Below are 20,706 nucleotides of genomic sequence, written 5' to 3' on the forward strand. Positions count from 1 at the left end.
GTTCCTGAGGATTATGTGTCTGTCAGTGCCGATACCACAACTAGGATGTTGTAGGATGTTTTGAACATTAAACTCCAAGGACCCCAGAGGCTTGGACTTGGTCCAGACTTTGGATTAAGGTTCATCTCTTGAACTGGCCAGCCCAAACATTTCTGAAGTCCGAAATGCAGAACAAAAGACGGATGAGGAGCGTTTAACTTCAGCCATTCTCTGGTGATCACTGCAGGTCTCTCAAAGGACTGTAAGAGGTGTTTTTCCCCATAAATATCAGTACAGGAATTGACAACATAAGGTTATACCATCCATCTCAAAGCAGGCAGATGAAGTCACTTTGTTTAAAAATTTGCTCTTTCACCCTAAAGTATTACAGTTCTGCTTATCCAGAAATTCGCCATTATTGCTTGAACTAGCAGAAGTATAATCCTCCGAGATGCTGGTGTCTGAGGGGCCAGGAAGGCAATGAAAACTCCATTCGGTATGGTATGCAGGATCCCAGCTGGAGCTGCCTGGTGCCTTAGCAGCAGCATGAGCAGCGCTGATTTTTATTGCACCACAGATGAAGGGCTTGGGCTGGACTGCTCCTGCTGCGGGGTGGGGACGAGGACAAAAACTGGTGCTGGGAAGGCGAGCGCTACTGAGCTGAGTGAGGGGTGTGAGTGTCCAAGGGGAGGGTGGTCTTTGCCGGAGTGGCTTGCATGTGCTGTGCCCTTTGTGGGGAAACGTGGGAGACCTCAGTCAGCAGCAGCAGTGAAATGCCACAGGGCAGAAGAGAGAGGAGGAAACAGGCAGAATAAAAATGTTAACAAGTAGTGTCTGTTACCTCTATCTTCCTTTCTCCTGGGAGGAAAAAACAAAATAATACCCTCAAGCCCTTTGTTGTTCTGCCTGTGTGATTTCCGTTCCTCTGCAGAGGTCAGAGGAGCCGTGGTGGTGCCGGTGGGCAAGAACTGGGAGTTACAGGTAATCCTATTTACACTCACTCTCCAGAGGATTTAAGTTTCCAGGTTAGTTTGAGGTCTGTAATTTAAACGTAATCCTGTAGGACAATGATACTGAAAGGGAGGGGGCAGTGGTTGGAGGGGCGCAGAGCTGTAGAGAGCTGCCCCGCACAGTGGCACTGATACACACGAAGACCCAGGAAGCATCTGTCCTCCCCGGCACTCGGACGTAGAGCCCACTGTGTGGTGTGTCTCCTGCTTCAGAGGCATCAGCATCAAAGCTGTATCCTGGTGGCTCTTTCCATGCCCTCAGTGCATTGCCTTGCTTGCCTTCTGTTGACGATTCTTCAAATGATGCTATAAGAGCAAGGACCACTTCTCCCAGGCTTCTTTGCCGTTGTCAAAGCAGGTGATGTATGACAGAGCACCATGTCTTCTCTGGTGGAACGCAGCCTGTTCATGAAAGGCCAGATCCAGCTCTTCCTCTTCAGCCAAAGCCTTCCCGAAATTCCTGTGAAGCACGCCAGGAGCAGGGGAGTCTGCTGTATGATGTCTCAATTTGTATTTGGTTATTAACTTCAGGATTCACTCTGAATCTGGAGAAGTCCATTTTCTGACATTTAATCAGCTGCGTAAAGCTGAAGGTCCCTGTTTATTACCTTGCAGGAAGGTGGCATAAAACCTGTTTATTTCCCCTTGGTGCTAAAAGCTGTGACTGATTCCTTCTCGGGAGCAGAGAAGCTCTCCTCCCAGCACGGTCTGCTCAGCTCAGTAGTGGATCCATAAGCTACCTGTTTTGGTTTGGTTTTTTTTAAAAGCCCACTTTATTTTACACCAGGCGTGAATAAGATGTAGAGGGATAATCTCTCTCTACGCCCCTTTCATCTCTGAAAAGTAGCATCATTCAGGATGAGATTCTCCACTTGGGAATCCTTCTTACACAGAGTTGCTTATGGATTCTGGCTTTTCTAATTCATCCAAGGATTATACACACTTTGTCAGTTTTCACTGAGCTCTTTTTGCTCTTGGTATAAAAGTACAGATCCCATTCAAGAGAAAAAAAAAAACCAACCAAACCACAAAACAACAGCTTTAGGTGTGTCTATCCAGGGCAAAACGTAATTTTATTATGTGGCATAATTTAACCCTTTAAAGGCTTAACTCGTCCTTTTATCAGAGGGAGCTGCTTTAGTTAAGCTAAAGCAGAAAAGTGGGTGTCTTCCATTCTGTGTAAGAGGCACAAGATTTTGAAAATGCCTCACGTTGCTTGTGGGATAGGAGGCAACTAACAGCTTGTGCTAACGGATCTTGCTGAAAGAGGTGTTTGTAGGAGTGAGACCTGGATACCTCCAGCCCCACCGCAGCCTTAAACATGCCAGCAGCGCTGGCATGGAAGGACCTTTCCTTGTTGCTGTTTTGAGGGAGAAGATGCTGCTTTCTAACCATTCTACACTTACATGCTTAGCGTGGAGATGAGGGCTTGTTTCTAAGCCTCTGCTAGTTCTCAGAGGATAGGGAGTTCTCTGGCAACATGTTGTAGCAATTTATTTGCAGCTGAATCAGAAATCTACATGCAAAAAATCTTATTCTTTGGGGTTATCCGGCAGATTTCTGATGTTTCCTGGGGGAAGAAAGGAGTTTTCTATAAGCCTTCATAGATTTCTTCATTTAACATTACTGTTGGAGATGGCTACACAAATAAAATCTTTTCTGTGTATTTTTCACAAGTCAGTACGTGAGAGATAAATCAAAATAGAATCAAGGTTATATGGAATATTTCAGTGACATTAGTTATACACATTTCATTGCTAACAGATGTGATTAAAATATTTACAGTTAAAGTAAAACAATAAAACGAGTATTGTTTTGTGTTAATCATTACATCAAATAAGTGATCTAGTTAGGGTTGAAGTGATGCTTGAATTTAAATCCTACATTCAGGTATATATTACTTTTTAAAATCTGTATTTTGAAGTTTCACTTGCGTAGTCTCAACCTTGAATTTTATTTAAAGTAGTGGTTGAAGAATAACTCCTAATCTATCATTTCTTCTACTAAATTTGGAAGAAGCTGTTTAGAAATTATTCATAGACTATTGAAAATCCTGGCCACTTAAAACCCACAACTTTCAATAGAATTTTCTCAGCATGTGAAAAATGGGTCAGTATTTGTACCTTTGATCCATCTGAATGTTTTGCTGCTGTTGGATAGGCAACGTACAAATTGCAAAATAGATGCCAGAGCCAGCTTTCTGGTTCTGATACATGTATACCTCCTCCCAGCTTTTCTCAGTCAAAAATTAATAGTCTTACCAAGCTCCCTGCCTGTAAACATCAAGGTGCCCTTAGCATAGATTTCAAAATTTTGATCTGTCCGAATGTAAACTTGTACAAGACCTAATGGGTTTTCAACCTGAAACTCCAAATCCAATCCTGAAATTTCTCAGCCCATATTTATTTACAAGGAAGCTAACCATGATATGTACGTTACTATGATAACTGTGTGCAAAATCCAGAGGCCCAAATGCTCAGTTACTGTGCACTGAAGGATTTACAACTGGCATTAGGCGAGGAACACTAACTTACCCCAGCTGAGGATGTCGCCCTATATATTCACTGTCGAAAGTAGTTTCCTGAACCAGTTTTGTGCTGTGGTGGACATAATCTCTGGACATATCTGTATGACCTTATGGATGTGGCTTAATTGGGTTATAGAAATGTCTGCTACGTGACTGTTGGATTAAATTCACTGTATACGTAAACTGTTGAATTAATAGTAGAAGTATTATGAAATGAGTCTTGCAGTAATACAGTGGACCGACATCCTGCTTTCGGTGTGATTACACAACTCTGATCTACATGGGAGGGTGGCAGAGCTGTGCATCATGCCACCGCAGGCTGACGTGGAGCAGAGGGTCTCTTAAGTCCCAAAGTCCCCTGGTCACAAGGGGGAAACAGGTTTTACCAAGACATTGTTGTGGTTTGGGCCGAATTGGCCGGACACGAAAGGAGATTTAGCTTCTCCTGTTTCTGAATTTATACCCGCTGGTGTGCACACAGCTGGATCATTCTTCTGTTTAGGCCCCAGGCTGTCAGATCTTGCAGTGGCCTCCTGCTGCTGGGCGGAACGATGGGAAGTGCTGGGGCAGGCAGTTCTGGATGTCTTGTGTCCTTAGGTCCTGGATGCTTATTACTGCTGTGTCAACAGCTGAAGCCATCTCTGTATGGGCTGCTGCCCAGGCAATCAGCCAGTCCTGCTGACAACCGCTGTGGTCGATGATTGCTGTTGGGAGCCACACACAGAGGTTTTGCAGGCTAGAAGTGACTTGTTGACTCTGCTGGAAAGGGGTTGAATTTTTACTTTTAGTAAATGCTGTACTACATGTTTTTTGCATGTTCCCGCTAGAAATTATAGTATGATTAAAAAGCTTGAGCAGCTAGGCAGTCACTAACTTTTTATACGTCCCACAACCATCCTTCAGTCTAATGGAAAGCTGCTACTGACAGAAACAAACAAGAGGTTTTAAAACTTAAAGGAATCACCTACTGCCTTTTTGATATAGAATTGATTGGTTTGGTGGAATTAATTTTTTATGCAGAACGATAATCCTGTATTTGATGTTCAACTCACACAGTCACCTGCTGGCATCCATTTATGCCTGGTCCACGTGAGGCTTTGTAGTTTCAACATGTTATCTGACTGGATTGCACATACTTCTGCATGGTTGAGCTGACGTCCTGTTTCTCATCTTCTGGTTGGGAAGAAGCTCATTGCTTGTTGAAGGCGTTGGGCTGATGACTGGGGAGTCTTTTTAGAGTGAAGGGTAGGAACAGTAAAGTTCAACAAAGCTTGTGGACCTTGAACCTGAAACAGAGAGATTGCTACAGGTGTGTGCAAGGTACTCTTTTGACTCATCAAACTGGAGCATGTGTTTACACGATTTTTATCCTAGTCAAAGACTAGGATTTACTTAAAGGGGGGGGACACAATCCTTTTAGCAGGACCAGTTGTGATAGAACAAGAAGTAACGGTTTTAAGCTAAAAGAGGGTAGATTTAGACTAGATATAAGAAAGAAATTTTTTACAATGAGGGTGGGTGGTGAAACACTGGAACAGGTTGCCCAGGGAGGTAGTAGTTGCCCCATCCCTGGAAACATTCAAGGTCAGGTTGGACGGGGCTCTGAGCAACCCAATCTAGTTGAAGATGTCCCTGCTCATTGCAGAGGGGTTGGACTATATGACCTTTAAAGGTCCCTTCCAATACAAACTGTTCTATGAGTCTATGAAAGACCAATGTCCAAATATTTCAATTTTTTCTAGGTCCATGCGATGTAGGCTGTCATGAGCTAAACCTCCAGTTCTGAATATCTCTGAATTGGAGGTCCTGTCTCCATGTGGGCTTTTGGTTTTGGGTTTGTTTTTAAGCTTTGTGAATACATCTTTTCTGGTATATTTTTCTGAAGTATCATAGTGTATTTTAGAAGAAGGAAGATAGTTATAATGAAGGGAGGGGAGGAGGGTGGGATATAATGCAAATACTGAAATCAATGTATGCACATGGCTAAAAATGGCAGTGTTCCTGGAAAGACAAGTAGGCACACCTCAGGTGGCCAATGACCCTTGAGTAACAAAGTAATCCAAAATAAAAATCTTTCTTCTGCAAAGATATTTTATGGTTGTACTCAAAACAAACCAGCTTAAAAATCCTAGTATTCTTACACAAGAAGATGCTTTCCCACACACTTCAGCCTTTTATTTCTTTTGACTTGACTGGTAGAACCAATCATCTGTCTGAGGTATGTGAAAAGTAGAGGGACAGAGAACAAAATATTTTTTCTTTTTGGTAGTGAGTGGTAAGTAGTCCAAAATAGTAATTGGAAGTGATTAAGGAATAAAATGTGAATCTTGCAAAATGATACACATTTATGGTGATGCAAAATGGTACGACTATTAACTATGAGAGAAGACATGAAAAATCTAGCCTGTAGGTCCTTTGATAGATAATTATACAGAATTATGTATTGCATTATAACACAATCCTGACACGATGGATGCAACAGGAAAATTCCTACGGCATTAAATGGAGCCTAAATTTCATACACCGTTCTTTGAGGGCTATGTGAGAAACAGTCTAAGATGCTGTAGCAATTAACCTTGCTTTTGTTTTCCTGATTAAGTTTTCAAAATTTAATTGACACTTTTTATTTTTCTAAATTGTCAAGACTATTTTGATAACTCTTTTGGATAAGACATGAGCAGAGGCAAAAGTGTGGATTCGCTTTGCCAAATACCTGCTCATTTGTGGTTCTGGACTTGAACAGTCTAAGTCAAACTCTTGGTATTTCCCCCTTTGTCGTCTTCAGTACAGCAAATACAAAAGAACTGAGATTAGGAAACTTATTATGTGATAAGAACTCCAACAATAATCATTGGGTTTTCAGTTCTTAATGCTCCCTTCTATTTCCTATGAAAATTAACATGTTCAACAATTTGCTCCCTATTGAAAGTCTAGTATTTGATAGTTTAGACAGAGACTTTCTTCTTCTGCAATATGCAGTTTCTCTTCCTATACTACAATCTTTAAAATACTCAGTTGGCAATTCCTATTATAGTTGCTTATTTGGACCAGGCAAATTGCCGAATAAAAGGTTTGTAAATTATCTGCTTTATATTTGTGCTGTCCTCAAAGGACTGAAATTTGCTTTGGGGAAAAGAAAAGGACCAAGTAATAACATTTTCTTTTTTAAAGCACTGCCAGAAACTTAATTTCAGACAGCTTTTTATTATTAAATTTCCCAGCCTTCCTTTCAAGCACTTTATTAGGAACACAGCTCATTTATTTGGGAGGGGGAGGAAAGCGTTGAAGAAGGGGGAGATGAAGGTGAAAAGCAAGCTCATTAATTCATATTGTGATCTAAGTGTAGTGTTCATGTTGGCAACAATTTCAGTTTTCTAATGTGCAGTCATTATGAAAGACTGATTTTAACATGGAAACCTTAAAGAAGTGGGGAAATTGTTTCTCTTGAACTTTTTTTGGAGCTCATTTATATCGAAATTTTTAAGGCCTTTGGAATTTTTAAGTGGTTCTCCAGGAGCAGGTGAAAAAGGCCTCTGCTGCTTTATCAGAGGGAACAAGAGAAATCAAACCTTTGCTTGTTTTAATAACAAACTAGATGCAGCTTTGAGCATTGAGCTTGAGTCTGATGCTGTGAGAAAAGTGAAGAGAAATCTAGGTAATAGAGTGTCAGGCGGACTTGATCCTGCTTGTGGGTTGTGTTCTGCAAATGTCTTTTTGTTCATTTACATTCAAGGCTTAGCAGATGGCACCTAACATTTAAGAAGGGACCATTTGTTTCCAGCCTGCAAAATAAAACTGTCCTGGTAAGGTGTAACAGAGGAGGTCAGTGGCTGCTATTAGTTATATAATAAATGCATACATTTTCTCGGTGAAAGACAGAAGCGATGTGAGCACACTTAAAGAAAACTTGGGTGTGAGGACAATCCAGTCTAATTTTGTCAGTGACACCTGAGAGAGCTGACTGGAGACTGGAATGTCTATTCCCCAGGAGAGCTGGACGTGTAGAAATTTTCTGTCATTCTAGTTGGAGGCAAAGTCTGGCAAAATTAGCATTCTATGATATCCTGGTTTAGGAGCATAGAAACATTTCAGGTTTAGTATTGTCCAAAGAAATTGAGAAGCTCTTTTTTTTTTTTCTATTTAAATGTTTACTGAACCTAATCTGATTAAATTAAAATTTTCAACAGCAAACAGCTCTCTCGAGAAATGCCTTTGCTATTTGATTATGTGGGGACTGAGGACACGTCCCTCTGAGGGAAGGCCTTAATTTTCTGCCCATTTAATTTAACTATTTTTCTGTTCTTTCTACTAACCATCCCAGCTGGAGCTCTGAGCCATTGGCTGTCCTTTTCCAGCAGCTGTTTCTGTAGTGCGTGGGTCTTGTCAAGGAAAACATGGAATGAATTTCCACTTAGCACCATTGATGGGATGTTTCTAGCTTCCTGAAATCACTTTCAGGCACGAATGGAGTTCTGAGGAGCCGGGTGTGTCTCTGGTGCTTTTAGAACTTGAGAACCGGAATGTTCTTCTCTTCTACTCTACTTTTTCTTTACTTGCTCTAACTCTTTCCTCCAAAAACTTGCTGCTGCCTTATTTATACAATTTGTCAAGCCTCCTTTTCTTGTTGCTGATTTTGTCTTTCATGAGGTTGAGGGTTTTTTAACAGCCTGATTTGTATTTTGCATGCTTTTTCTCTCTGACGGTGAGGCATAATCCTTCAGCAATTATTGCAGTGCAGGGCTAAGGACAGGCTTGCTCTACAACAAGTCATCTTGTTTAATGGGAAGGAATGCGTCTGCAACCGCATCTACGTGGAGAGAGCAGTGCAAACGATGTATTTCTTCCGGGTGGCACATTGCGGTATTTGTAGGCTGGGGAAGTGTGACAGCACAGATTTGAAGGAATACACCATACTGTTTTAGAAATTACAGAAGTAATAACAGTCAGCTGAGAGGAGGCAGCTGGAGCGCGACAGAATGGGCACATCCTACTTTTCTGTGTTGCAGAGAGGTTGTGTGGGGCACAGTAGGAGACAAGGTGTCAGGCGTACCTTCAGGTGTTTGAGAGATGCGCCATTACAGTGTTAGTGTGAAAAGCAAAAAAAGCCATTGGCGCTTCCACAGGAAATGAAGGGGAAAAAAACTTAACAGTGCTATTCAAAAATGCTAGAAAAATAATCAAGTTTTGAGGACGTTTGCTGCAGAGAAACACAGAGAAAAGTGCTGGATAACAATCTGGTGCTAATATGTAGCATATAAGTAGTAGTTTTCCTACTGTAAATCTGGTCCCGTTTCATCAAGTTTACCCCCCTGACCTTCACCTTACTATGAACTTTTCAAACCCCACCTAAGATGATGGACTCTGATGGGAACGTACTTCCAGCACTTTGCTGCTAGGCATGTTTTTTCTTATTTTCCTCTAAAATTTATACCTGTGTGTCTTTTAGCTTAAAGCAGCCTTTGGACTGTTTAATTTGCCTAGTAAATGGCCAGACAGGAATGCTATTCTTCTCATCCTGGTCTTGCTGGGTTAAAAGGTGAGGTTGTTTAGTCCTGCTGCATCAGAACATTATCTTGATAATTTTGAAGCCTATTTCTGGGACTGTTCTGGTTGGAAGGACTCTTTCTGGAAAATAATTGGCATTGTACATAGTATTTCAAATGAGGAGCTCTCACAGGGGCCTTTACCATTGGAATTAATCGTCCTTTGCTCTTCTGAGGATACATTACCTGATGGGTTTACTCTTTTTGTGGCTGATGATTTGCAGACATCCCATATTCTACAAATATACTTCTCCCTACATAGCTCCTCCAGCTGACAAGCTAATAGTTTATAGTAGAAAGTCTTGTTATTAGTTCCAAAGCTTCTGACCTTGCACACCGCTATTAAATTCCATCCCATTTCTATTACCCCTCCAGATAATCCAGCTCTTGCTGTGTGAGCCCCCTGTCCTCCTTCTATTTGACAAAGCCTCCAGACATTTAAGTCTCAGGAAATTTATTTGTTTGCTTTTATATTTTTGCGCCGTTGTCATTAATACTAGTATTAAGTAAGATTAGTCCCAACAGCAGTCTTCGATGGTTTTCATTATTAACCTGCCTGAGGTTTAACAGTTTCCCTCCTGCTGCAGGCCATGTGCTGCTTTTAAAGGCTATAGCTGAGAAGCAGAGGGGAAGCCTGTCCCGGCCCCTGCACCCTCCTTTCGGTGGATGCCTTTGGGGTGCAGGGCAGGCTGCCCTTTCCCCGAGCACCACAGGGGAAGCCCGTCGAGGAGGGGCTGGTGGAGCAGAGCTGGCAAGCGCACACGGTAAGCACTGCCTCTGCAGCCGGACCGCTGCCGGGGGAGGCGGAGAGACATAGCCAACCTTTTGGGATGGCAGACAGGGATATATGAAAGTGCATCGAGAGGGGCTTTGTAGAACTTGCTTTGATCCAGGAAAAGAGCAGGTATTGCTCAGCCAAGAGCCTGTCTGGAGGAAAGGACCTGCCCTGCAAGGGCACGGAGGGTGGGGGAGAGACTCATTTGCAGTCGCCCCTGCTTTCACTTTTTCGTCCAGCAGAGCTGAGGATATGTATTTCTTCCGTTTATAGCATTAACTGCTCTAGCTGGTGCTCAAACAAAACCAACTTTCTGAGATGTTAGGGTACTCACTTTAGGCAATAGATCTTGGCAGTTCCTCCTAAAACCTTGTGATGATTTGAGGTCTGCTACAGTTATGAAAGAATTAAAAAATTAAAAGTAGAAAGCTGAGAAATAACCTCCCTTTCGCCGGACAGTACCACGTAAGGCACTGTACCAAATCTGACTAAAGGTATTTTAACCAACACAGCACCTACATAGCCTGACAGTGCCAAATGTGCTACTTTTACAAACTTTGAATTTGTTAATTTATTGATGGTCACATACATTTTGTCTTTTGGAAGAAGTAAATTGCTCAGGATAACAGTATTCACTGATGATATCAATTTCCGACTTAGTTTCAATGGTCAGAAATGATGTAGAGAGACGATATGCTAAACACCACCTTTCGTGGGCAATAATTGTTATGATTAAAGTGTATTTTCTTTTGTTACAATACTCATGAACATGTCAAAGTTGAGAGACCATGCTGATGCCTGTGCTGATACTTACCACTTTGCATGTTCACAGCCTTGTACAAACATTAATGAACTAATGTAAACAGTCATTTTCATAATGTGGCTTAATATAATGGGGCATTGTGAACCTTGCTTCGCCTCTGTATGCTCAAGGGATTGTAATTTGTACCCTTTTGCATGTGCAATGAAGGCTATACCCGTCATCTACCCTCTCCCATTCATCCTTTTCCTGTGCAGTTCCCACCAACGGGGGGAGCAGCTTTCATTTCAGACAGGGCTCTAAAGAGATCGAGCCATAATTTGTCTGGCTCTCTTCCAACTTCCTAGATGGTCCCAGTTTGCTCCGGGCTTCCTCTGTGCTATATCATTGCAAATCCCTATTTTTTTATTTATTCGTGGGTGTTGATTTCCCGGCATCTGGAACTACCACTGGCATTGCACTGGCAGGGATAAAAGCCTACCTGCGTTTCAAAAGTGCCTGTCTGCTACATTGTCTTACACAGTTGTCAGCAGGAAAACACCGCCTATCTTATTCTCGTTGTACTTTTAAAATGCTAGTTATCCTCTTGCTTCAAGTTCGAAGTACGTACATCTCTCTTGGCAGCATGATTTCAAATAGCTGTATTTCAGATATTAAGAAGCATGCGCTCTCAGGACTTGCAAGAGCCAGGAGCAAGTGAAATTAGCAGACGAGAATGAAGTCCAGTGAAGTACTGAAGGGCTCGAGTCAGTTTAGGATTACAGCAGACAGCATAATATGAGGGCCAGCTCTCCCGGTTGTTGAAAGCGTACTTGGAGAGAGCTGAGAGGAGAAGATACCGGCAGATACTTTGCCTCCGAACAGCCGGTGCTAGTTGGGACTCCCACAGCACCTATTGCAAGCTGAAGTGATCCTTATTGGGAGTATCTCTGTATGATACCCACCCGTGCTCAGGGAATGGCCTTTGTAGCCAAACTGGCTGCATCCTGTGAAAGCAGAGGGTTTATTGACTCCGTAGCAAGACCAGGCTCCTTTGACTTCAGGGATGGTTAGCTTCTTGGTCTGAAAGATAAAGGTGAAAGCTGTGTGTGGGTGTTAATTTTATTATGCTGTTGGTGGGCTACAGACTTCCACGCTGGCTAAAATGTGATGAATTGAGCAGAAAAAAGTCAAGCCTCTATCCTGCAGTTTGTTGAGGGGACAATTGCACCTGACAGCTGATACAGTTAAGCATTTGCAGCTAAAAAGTGTATAGATCCTCAGTGCTTCCGAAGAGCAAACAGGAGTTGAATTATTTACGTTATTCAGTGCAGATGTCTGGCTTTTAGTCTCATCATTCATCAGCAAGCACCTGTGTTCCTACATTGCATGATAAATATTGCAAAATGAATATGTAATTTTATATTCCTTGAATATGACTCTGATTCACAGCCACACAATGACGTGTACAATGATGTACAAACAGCCATGCCGTATTACTTATTAAATATATATTGGAGAATGATGGTTGAACACAACTATTCCTATATATGTAAGAGATTTCTTTACCTAATAGCGCATGTCCTAGCAGGGATTGTGCTCTTTTAAACTAGACTTAGGCACGCCAGAATGTCTGAGAAGAGCCTCACTGTAATGCTACTTAAGTTGAATGGTCGGATCAACAAAAGTAGGTCTGCAATTTGTTTTATCATCTATCTTTGAAAGCATAAACTTTAAGGAGTCTTATTCATGCTGATAGCTACAGTGATGTGCTCAAGAGCTGAATATGGAGACGGACTAGAATTCCACGGGTCAGAGGTGCAAAACCTGTAAAAAAACCTTAATTATTTTTGTCCTGCTTGGAAAGAAAGGTGAAAGACCCCAAATCTACATGGATGAATAACCACCTCCAAAACAGACGTTACGAAGTTGACAAAAATCCTGCAGCAAATGGAAAACACAGCTTTGTTGTCACAGTCAGGAAATACGAGGATAAAATGAAATCACCAAACTGGTTTAAATCTGGCAAAAGAAATGTAAAGAGTACCTTATGTATAACTAACAACAGGGAATGAACAACTAAAGAAGACACGGAGCTACTCTGACAAGAAGTTGGTAAAGATTAGTTTAGGCTAATAATCAAGATAATGAAGATTAATATTGAACTCCAGGTAAGGATTGTGATGATCAACACGGGAATATAGATAGGACACCTCCTGGAGTGGGAATGACTGCAGTAACATCAGAGGTGGAAGCATGTAAAGAAATTGAATTAATAGAAAAGTAGATGATATCCATCCCTTCATTCTGAACAAATTAGCACGATTATTGGTAGCAAATATGTTTCATAAAATACTGATTTGTTTGTATGTTCTTAATTGTTTGTTAGCAGTGATTCAGCAAGAGGTAGAATAATGCTGATGTGTTGGTGGCAAAATTGGAAGTCATCGGCAACAGAAATGAAAAATAAGGTCACATTGTTCATCAGTCAAAAGAAACTGGAATGAAAGAACCCTAGAATAATTTAGGTGGAAAGGGATCTACAGAGGGTCATCTAGTGCAACCTTTTCAAAACAAGTCTCATTACATCAGGTTGCTCCAGGCTGTGTCCAGTCAAGTCAATAATGCCTCCAAGGAGGGAGATCTACCACTGCTCTGGACAACCTTTAGTATTTGACCACCTTGTGGTAAAGAAAAAATAAATCCTTATATTTAATCAGAATTTCCAACATGTGTCTGTCGCCTCTTGTTCTACTGCTGTGCAACGCCAATCAGCGTCTCTGTATTCTCCAGTCAGGTATCTCAGGAAGGGAAACCAGGTCAACTGGAGTCGCAGTGGTTAGAGACAGAGAACAAGAACTGTTTATAGATTGGGAGTCACCAGCTCTAGTGATTTCCACCGGCCTGGAAATGACTGGCAAGTAGGTACTGACCGGTGTATACTGCTCATCCATACCGTGAACCACCAACGCCAACCGCTAGTGAAGCTGCCACAAAAAGGCAAATGCACTCCTGAAATGTATCGGCTCAGGAATTTTTAGGGATGGTTTTTAAATGTAGTTCGAGTTGTGTTAGAGATGGCTGAAATCAAAATGGAGGAGGTACAAAGCAGGGCTATGCAAATGGTTGATTAGGAGGCATAGGGAGGAGTGAGAGAGTTTGATTTGTTCAGACAGGTCGAATGAAGACTTTGAAAGGCATCTTGCTGCTCTCTGTGACAGCATTAGCACTGGTAGGTATAAACGGGAAGGGATAGATGAAGACTGTTAATGAGAAAAAGGTTTTAAACATGAAGGCAGCGAGGCTTGAGAGCAGTCTTGAGAGAGACTGTTTGTAAAAATACGTGAAACAGAAACAAAAGCAAACCGACTCTGACAGGGCCGTCTGCAGGGGTAGCCTTTTGCTGAATATGCCATTTGTTTCTTCAGGGTCGACATTGTGTTCAGGAGGAATTTGCCTGGCATTTGAGTACAGATGGTAGCGCAGGCAAGCTTACATTTTGACTGCTCCTGTCGTGCCCTGGTATTTCCCGAGCACACGGACAGGATAAGCAGCGTTGTGCGCAGTTGGATTGGCAAATCCCAGGAGCTCCCTGGTGCCTGCACATGTGGTTCCAGCCTTGGCACGTGTATGCGTGGTAAGGCTTGACATAGCGTGGAAAGGTCAGATTTACTCTGTGTGTGTGTGTGTGCGCGCGCGCGTGTGTGTGTGTGAACCCTCAGTGCCGGGGGACTGCGTTAGGTGAGGGGCTTTGCCAATGTGTCAGCCAGCTGGGCGTGAGCTTCGCATGTGCATTTCTGCTCAGGAAATCCAAGATAAAAATACAGCAGCCCATAGGAAGAAACATTTGTGAAAGAGATTGTATAACTTGTACCCAGTGTGTACCCTGGGTCCCTGTGCTCTCAAACCCAGGTCTGTCTTGTCCTTCAGCGGTCAGAGTATTTTTCCATGACTAAACAAAAATAACCATTTTCTTAGAACGTTGACTAATTTTTTTTCCAATTATATGTTTAATTTGGCAGCATTATGTGCCCTTACAAGCAATTTAAGCTAAATCATGAAACTGAAAGTTGAGTTAGTGCTTGTTAATCCTGTTAAGAGTTTCGTTTTGGACAGCCTGGTTCTGAAGCAAACTGACTTGAAGTGAATTCCAGCTGAGAGCTGGTTCTAGTATTTACATTTCCAAAGTCAGGATTTGTTCTCAGTTGTTACAGCATTTCTGTATTTTATATTTAATTTTAAAACTATTATGTATTTTGTGACCATAAATTGGAAAGAGCAATGTGAGGGGATTGATGAAACAGAAAGGTATTTTAGTGTAAAAGAACAGGTTAGTGTAAAAATAAGAGTGTTTGTGAGAGATGGAATGAACAATGGTTGGGAAAAGCATACGCTGCTAAAAAAGAAACAGAAGCTGCCTGCTCAAAAAGGGGATGTCTGACAGGTAATCAACTGATGTTTGCATCAAGGTCAGTCACTGACAGTGACTCCAATGTCTCTAAGTTTTTAGATAAAAAAAATCTTTCAACTAGATTGATCTATAGGAGTATTTACACTGAATTAATGGAACTGCAGACTGGGTTGTATGAGCCCCTGTTGTTTCGGTTTAGATCAGTTTTTGCCTAGCAAAGCTCAGCATTATTGTATTTTGTGTCACTGGGAGTTTTTATTAATGTGCAAAGCTAAAAATAATGACATATCTGCTGCATTTCAAATGTCACCTTTTAGCACAAGCACAGACTTTCAACCCCACCGACCACTGAGCTTCTGAAATTGTTTGTTGGGATGAATGACTTTGTCCAAAGCATAGATTGGATAAATCCATACAAATTTGCCAGCTTCCAGAACAAACCTTCCACCAATTTCTTGTAGTATAATTGTGCATATGATCAGAGCTATTACTGTAACTGTTTCTAAGTAGTTTTTTGCTGCTTACATGAACAAGTGTTTGATGTTTGGAAAAAGGAGTGTTTTTCAAAAATTAAATCTGGAGCTGTTGCATTGCCATACTGGGAAAAGCTGAAAGCAAGGGGATCGACCATGCTGCAGCTTTCATGTACCTGCTTTCATCTCGACACTGATGACTTTCAACGTGAGGGAGGGAAACTTGTTTACAGGGAAGAGATGCAGATTTTCTAAAGCTAATCAGCTGAGTTTGTATCATCAGAAATAATTGTTGGAATAAACATGAGAACTTACGCAGATTAAGTCAGACCTGTAACAGAAACTGTGGTATTACTTAAAGATCTGTTGGCAGAAGGAATTTCCCTGTCCAGGTTCCCTTCTGAATTTGAGGCCAAAATCTCAGTCCTTGGTCCAGCAAAACTTCGTTCATGATCTGTTTGAGTAAGAATTATAGAATTTTGCCCCATCACTTAAAGAGTTGTAAGGAATTTTAGAAAAGAACTGTAGTGCATTGTTATGGTAAATGTTCAGGTGTGATGAGAGTACACAGAGATCTACATTTAATTTACAAACAATTTTTGATTTTTAATACTATTGATCATGAAAGTCATTAGGTTTTATATAAGCCTTTTTACCTGTTACTGGTATCTGGATAACAGTTGTTGTTTGCAGTTTATGAATGGAGAGAGCGAGATGATTGTTGTTCTTTGATAATAAATAAAGTTCTGACTCGTGCAGAAAGACTAACTCAGTGGATGCAAGTTCACTGAAGTTTATTTCTTTAGGGACCACTTCAATCCTGAATTTTTTATTATTATTTGTGGAAAATTACGTTTAAGAGAGAGTGCCAGAACTAAATTAAATATTTTTGAGTGCAATGAAATATACTGAAAAAAATGCTTTCTTTGAACACAAAAACTTGATCCAAATACCATTTAAAAATCAGTGAAAGTTTGATTTCAATTTTGATTAGGCCACAGTGTAACATGTTTGAAGTTAGGTGCATCTTAAATACCTTTGAAAGTGGGAACACAATGTTTAAGAAGTGAACAAACCCAAACTTTTTAAGCAGTAACTCTTATTATTTTGTATGAAACTTAGTTGTGGCCACATACATTAGTAACAGTATATGCGGGGGATGTTTGTGAAACAGAAATACAATATCCTATCACAGAAATAACATAAACACATTACATAAATATATACCAGAACATAATTTAACCTTAAAGTATCTATATTTGTGGTCCAAAGGACTACATCCTTCTCTCTGGGCATAGGTGGGAGAAACTAGTTGATAGGATCTCCTCTGGGCTCAAAGGAGGGTGTTAGTTTTAATTAGAGATTTTTGGTAAAACCCAAATGTTGCGGATTTCTATTGGGATTGGAGTAGAAGACAGCAGGAATTTTGAAGTAGAGGTAGGGGGATGCTCCTTGTCTTTGACAGAGAAGACTTTTCAGCAGATATATGCTATTGCGCAAACAGAAACGTCTCTTTTTACCTCACTGGATGTCGACATTGTTAATGTGCTTAACATGTATATGCAAAACCTGGAAGCTGGAGGCCCTCCTTTGTGAGTTTAGAAATCTGTAGCAGTGGGGGTTTGTGGTGCTTGTTCAAAACATAGGGAAACACTCCCATTTCTTGCAGGTGGCAAATGAATTATAGCCTGTTGACTAAAAGCATCCTTGCATCTTGTAGCCTCATTCAGCTATGTCAGATGTTTATATGACGAACTAGCTATTCAATAAATTAATGGCTTCAAAGAGCAAACCAAGAGAACACCTACAGCCTCTATGTTGTTTTCCCCTCTTTCTAGACCTGGAAAAAATATAACTTTTGCTGATTTCCTGAGGTTGGCAAAGGCTTTTCAATAGCTCTCTATAAATCGCCGAGGGTATTATTTTTCTGCTTCCTGGAGGGAAGTGTGCATGGTAGGATTTAAGCTGGTCATTTAAGTGACCTCAGGAGCATGGCATCAGACTGCACTGTTGGTGCCTTTTTATTGTCATCGTGTGAAGGCAGCAACTGTTGCGTAAACGGAATTTTTGGATAAAGAGATTATTGAGGACAAATCCTCGCTGTGTTTCTGTGGCCTGCTTGAAGCAGAACTTGTCCAGTGTGCAGGAGGGAAGAACAGGACATGAGGTGCTATGAAAAGGCAGATCTGGGAAGACTGAGAAGCCAAATCAAGTCTGCTTGATTGCTTGTGTTGAGTAGGAGCAAATGCAGAACCGCCAGTCAGCTTTCTGTTGGAGAAGACACGAAAGAGTCTTTGGAGACTCTTGGTTCTTCCTTAAAGTGGTGCACCTTGGGGCAGAATTATTTACAAATAGCACGTAAGTAACCGCCCTGGGCAAATGCCAGAGCTGATCTCCTGGGAAATTCCAGTTGTTTCCAGTTCACTTTAATTGGAGAAGCTTTTCCTAGCAGCTTTTCCTTCCTTCTAACTGGTTTATGAGTTCAATTTTTTCCAGTTTCCTGAAAACTCAGCAGTGCTCATCATTCCCTGTGACAAGGACTGCAGACCTGTGCGTCTCTGCCACCCTGAGCCTTCACTGTCACCTTTCTTGGGCTTCCCCAGGGACACACTCATGCAGGAGTGGGCACCAGCGGCACATTGTGCTCCTGGAGCCGCAAGGAAGGGCTCGGGAAGCTGTTTACCCTGGGTTGGTGTTCGGGACAGAGTCTGTCCCAGAGCAGCAAGGCTGAGCTCCTCAGGGCACATTTCTATTTCGCATGGTAAAATCTGTATCTGAATACTAATTACCGTTTACAACTATTTTAATGTATGCTGAGGGCCTTAGCTCGAGGGGAGCAAAAAAAAAAAAAAGATGGTAATAATTTCAAGAGTACAAAGGCCACATTTTTAGCATGTAATAGTTTCAAAAGAGTACAAAGGCTGCATTTTTTAGCAAAGCATTTGGCTTGCTTTACATTGAACTTGCCCTCAAGTTCCATATTTATTTTTAATATATTACTCCTACAGCTTCTCTTCCTCCACAGTGATTTTCCCTTGCTGAATAACATCCGCTCAGCTTTCCTTGTCCCAAACAGAGCTGTCAGTCTTAAAGATTAAATTGGCATCATCCTTTCCCCAGCCCCAGCTGTTCTTGGCTTGCTTCAAGTTCTTGTCGGTGCGATCAAAGTATAGTGCACTTGTACCCATATATTTTAAAATCTATACTGGTTTTGTTTCTTTTGGATAGTACCCAGTCTATCACAGTGGGCAAAATTGTTTCTGGCATCCATGGAGATAATTATAGTGTGTCATAATGTTGTGAATAGTGTATTGCATTAATCTCCTTACATCACCAGGGGAATTCTAGATATGAAAAATAACTGTTGGGCTTATACTCAGAAATCTAAAGATTGACATTCTTCTATACCTTTTATCATGACTGATTAACAAGCTTGGCTTAAAAGAATGTACCTATGAGCTTTTTCTGGATTTATTTAGGCTGCGCGCATGAGACCTCTTTCAAGTTTTGAGCTGAGATGAAATGCGTTTAACAAGATTTCTGGCATAATCAATGGCAAAGCTACCAGGGGGAATGTCCTGCCTTTTTTAAGGCTGCAATGCTGATTCTGTCTTCATCCCTGTGTGTTTTATTTATTTATTTTTCTTCCCCAAACATTCCTTTTATTTTTGAAAAGTTTGGTTTTTGTTCAAATTTTTATTCTATTTTAAATCTTGAAAGCAAAAGACACCATTGCCATGGTGGATTGTAATAGTTGATGTTTCGAAACAAAGTTCTGCTCCACTTGCCAGTCTTCTCTGTCATGGAAGCTGCCAGGACCTCAATATGAATGCAGAGTGGGTTTATGAATTTAGGATTTGGACATTGTGCATATGTTGTAAGAATGTGAATTTGCTACATTTGTGGACTGTAGAAATATTCCAAAGATTTGTGGCATCTTTATATATGTTTTGTGATTTAAGGGATTAATAACACAATACTTGGTATAGCAGTGCTGAAGAGTATTCGGACAATTTTCTGTGAACTTTGAGTTTAGATGAACAACCTGTTAACTCTGTTAACCTCAATCCTTTGTATCTCTAAGTACAATAATAATACGGTGTCTGCTGTAAAAAGATGTAGTGTCTGACTGTAGTACGTATTTAGAACTGTTTAATTACAAGATTGCACCAATGAAACATGGGTTGTCCCTTGATTTAACTCCTTGTTTGATATTTTTGTTTCGAAGAACACTGAACTCAAGAATTTATATATTTTTATGAACATGCCCTCCCGATAGAGGAAGTTGGACAAGATGACACTGAGAGGCTCCTTCTGACCAACGTTTCTATCATTGTTTGATTAAAGACACTGGTGTTAATGACTTACAACCTTGCAAATTTGTCACCTTTGATAGAAACGAGGATAGTAACAGATGCTGCATTTGTAGTTTTCAGAAGGAAAAAAGTTTTGAAAGAAAAATGAGGCCAACATGTGGAAATGTGAGATCCAGTAATGGAAGTATTCTCTTACCCAACTCTCAGTGAGCGTGTACAGCGCCTTAGTGGACCTTGCTAATGAATTTAATTATTTACGTTGTGAAATGCTGTATAATATAAACAGCGTTAGTTCATGGTTCCTGTGAAGTTAGTCCAGAAAATGAACATGCTGGAGACAGTACCTCGTAGGGTGCTTGTATTCTCTGTTACAGAGGCTCATCTTAGATGAGACAGAAGCAATTCTGAGAGTCAGAGCAAACAGGTTTTTGCGTGAGTCCTTTGTCTCAGCAGTCTCACCATCACCTTGGGGACAGTGACGTTCAAGTCATAAGGCATTTTTGCTGAGACTGGGTTTTACACAGCCCGTCGCAGAATTCAACATGGAGTTTGTAATTTATGTGTCTTTTTCACTAAGTCTTTTGTCACTCCATTCTTCCAACCAACTCTGGTATTAAAAATAGGAATGATTAACCAGCAAGCCACTTAAATTATATCCACTCTCCTATACAGTTTATTGTGCTGTTAAGTAACCTCTGTTTGTTTGATTTATCTTGCAGGTAAGTAGCACTTAGCATCTGTTAGTCAACAATTGAAGGTAAGTATACTTTGTACTTAGCAACAAAGTAAGTTAAAGTCGTGTTTTGTTCTTTAAAGGGAATATATGAACTAGAAAGTTAGTCATACAACAAAATTTGTTTCAGATGCTAGTCTGCGCCCAGAATCTTTGCAGATGTTATGGGTTTACGAAGTTTTTTCTCCTCAAAGCATTAT

General features: G+C 40.9%; 1 protein-coding gene across 1 annotated transcript in view; it reads left to right on the plus strand.

The window, feature by feature from the left end:
- Positions 1-20,706, plus strand: part of SMYD3 (SET and MYND domain containing 3) — a gene marked incomplete at its 5' end in the record, with an annotated part of 432,372 nt that overhangs the window by 197,424 nt on the left and 214,242 nt on the right. The window lies entirely within an intron of this gene.

The sequence above is a fragment of the Vanellus vanellus genome (genome assembly GCF_965231255.1).
Source record: "Vanellus vanellus genome assembly, chromosome: 3".
In the NCBI taxonomy this organism is placed as follows: domain Eukaryota; kingdom Metazoa; phylum Chordata; class Aves; order Charadriiformes; family Charadriidae; genus Vanellus; species Vanellus vanellus.